The 3064-nt window shown below is 51.9% G+C and overlaps 1 long non-coding RNA gene across 1 annotated transcript; it reads right to left on the minus strand.

The window, feature by feature from the left end:
- Window positions 1-638: 638 nt before the first annotated feature.
- On the minus strand, window positions 639-2619 carry LOC122184075. Its single transcript, XR_006180477.1, has 3 exons — window positions 2433-2619; window positions 999-1130; window positions 639-689 (listed from the first exon to the last, which is right to left on the minus strand). It is a non-coding gene; the product is annotated as an uncharacterized LOC122184075 (long non-coding RNA).
- Window positions 2620-3064: the final 445 nt, after the last annotated feature.

Consider the following 3064-nt stretch of genomic DNA (forward strand, 5'->3'; position numbering starts at 1 on the left):
GGAAGGAAATGCCCAGGATGATGGCCAAGAGAACACGGCAAGAAACGCCAAAACAGGACGGCAAGAGAACGCAGCAGGGGACGCCAAAACTGAATGCCGAAGTGAATGCGGCAAAGAAAGCCAAGGGCAACAGCCAAGAGAACGCGGCATGGAACACTAAAACGGGAGGGAAAGAGAATGCCCAGCTAATGGCAACGGCTAAGAGAACATGGAAGGAAAAGCCAAAACAGGAGGGCGAGAGAATGCGGCACGGAACGCCAAAACTGAATGCTGAAGTGAATGCGGCAAAGAAAGCCAAGGGCAACGGCCAAATGAACGTGGCATGGAACACAAAAACAGGAGGGCAAGAGAACACAGTAGGGAACAGCAAGGGCAAAGGGAAGGAAAACACTGCAGTGAAAGGCCAGAGACAAGGAGAACACAGAAAGAAAAGGACAGGCAGCCTTCCGGGCACCATGAAGTGCAATTAAGAGCTCTGGGAGCACTGTGCTGTGCCATGCTATGGGGTAGGTAAACACTGGTGGGTGAGCATTGCCCTTACCTGCTGGGCAGACAATTACCAGCCAGCAAAGTGCGGTTCCCGGCCATTCCAGGAAATGCAGATTCCGGTTCCTTGCTGTTCCCATGAAGACCCACACATCCCAATGCAGTTGTTACAGCACTCGGGAACACCGCAGCTCCGCTACCACCTGTGGGACACAACGCAGTAATGAAGGCACCGCCCTGCATATGTGCCTCTTTCACAAACCTGTGCTCCTTTTTCAGAGAAACATGGCTGCACTCTGTGCCCGATGCTGCTTACCAGCAGCACTGAGCTGGGAACAACAGACAAGGAGAAGGCTCAGGTACCCAACATTTCTGCTTCCATCTTCTCTGATAACTGCTCATTATACACAGCTCTCACCTTTGGTTTGGTAGGTGGGGATTGAGGAAGCAATGCTGGTCCCACAGACCCCTCCCAATCCCACACTGTGATGGGAGATCAGGTTCTGGACCACCTGAGAACCTGAACATCCAGGAGTCTCTGGGTCCTGATGAGACGAGTCCCAGAGCTCTGAGGGAATTCACCACTGCAGTCACCGAGCCACTCTCAGAGGTATTTGAGAAGTCGAGGCAGTCAGGTGAAGTCCCTGGTGAGCAGAAAAAAGGCAACAGCACAGCTCTTATTACAGATAGAAAGTGTGACCCTGGGAACTACCAACAAGTCAGTCTCACCTCTGTGCTGGGAAAAATCATGGAGCTGATCCTCCTGGAAGTGACTCTAAAGCACACGTTCCAGTGCGTCACCACCCTCTGTATGACAAACTTCCTCCTAATAACCAACCTAAACCTCCCCTGTCTCAGTTTAAAACCATTCCCCCTTGTCCTATCACAATCCACCCTCATAAACAGCCGTTCCCCTTCCTGCTTATACACACCTTTCAAGTACTGGAAGGCTGCAATGAGATCTCCCCCAAGCCTTCTCTTCTCCAGGCTGAACAAGCCCGTTTCCCTCAACCTCTCCTCATAGGAGAGCTGCTTCAGCCCTCTGATCATCTCAGTGCCTTCCTCTGGACCTGCTCCATGAACTCCACGTCCTTCCTGTGCTGGGGCCCCCAGGCCTGGACGCAGCACTGCAGATGGGACCTCACAAGAGCCGAGTAAATGGGGACGATCATCTCCTTCTCCCTGCTGGCCACTCCTCTTTTAATGCAGCCCAGAACACAGTTGGCCTTCCAGGCTGCAGGCGCACTCTGCTGGCTGATGTCCACTCATGGATCCTGGCTCATCCACCAGGATCCGCAAGTCCATTGGTGTGGTGCTGCTCTCAAGGTGTTCTTTGCTGAGTTTGTATAAACATCTGGGATTGACCCTTCATCAGTGACATTGACAGTGGGGTTGAGTGCACCCTAATGACACCAAGTTGTGGGGTGCGGTAACACACCAGAGGGACAACACCATTCAAAGGGACCTCAACAGGCTGAGTAGTGGGCACTCAGCGATGTACCTTCCTGGCCCAGAAAGCCAACCGTATGCTGGGCTCCATCCAAAGATGCACGGTCAGTAGGCAAAGGGAGGCGGTCCTGCCCCTCTGCTCTGCACTGTGAGACCTCACCTGGAGGTGCTGTGTCTGGATGTAGATGTCCACAGTGCAGGACAGACATGGAGTTGTTGGAGCACATCCAGAGAATGGCCACAGATATGAACCGAGGGATGGAACGCCTTTCCTATAAAGAGAGAGAGCTGGAGCTGTTCAGCCTGGAGAAGTGAAGGCTCTAAGGTGATCTGGTAACAGCCTTTCAATACCTGAAGGGAAGAACAAGAAAAGATTTAGCCTAGATATAAAGAAAATCTTGTACAGTGAGGGTGGTGACACAGTGGAACAGGTTACCCAGACACATGATGGATGCCCTGTCCCTTCCAAGGTGAGGCTGGGTCAGGCTCAGGGCAACCTGATCTGGCTGTGGATGTTCCTGTTCGTTGTGTGGCAGTTGGACGAGATCACCACCAATGGTACCAGGTACTCTGGCTGGGATAACCCACATCCATCACAGAGCCTCTCTGGGCCAGTCCCACTATTCAGCAGACCAGGGACTTCACTTCATCACGCTGGGGTGATGCTGAGTACAGCGGTCCAGAAGAGGACAATCCTTGGCTTTCTATAAAGACGAAGCCAGATCTGCTGTTAGAATCACAAAATCACCAAGGTTGGAAAAGACCTAAAAGATCATCCAGTCCAACCGTTCACCTATTCCCAATAGCTCCCACTAAACCATGTCCCTCAACACAACATCCAGCCTTTCCTTGAACACCCTCATGCTCGGTGACTCCACCACCTCCCTGGGCAGTCCATTCCAGTGCCTGACCACCCTTTCTGAAAACTAATACTTCCTAATGTCCAGCCTGAATCTCCCCTGCCCTTCTGTTCAAACAGAAAGGACTGTAGGACGCCAAGGTGGTCAGTCACAACGTGCTCTGAGAACGATGCCTTGGAATCCATTACCATTGACAAATTCGTAAAGGAGATATGGGAGAGAACCAGACAAAATAGGAACAAATACCTGTTATCCCTATGCTCGAGTGG

This window comes from Lagopus leucura, unplaced genomic scaffold, assembly GCF_019238085.1.
Source record: "Lagopus leucura isolate 7727_CA_CO unplaced genomic scaffold, USGS_WTPT01 Super-Scaffold_100022, whole genome shotgun sequence".
NCBI lineage: Eukaryota > Metazoa > Chordata > Aves > Galliformes > Phasianidae > Lagopus > Lagopus leucura.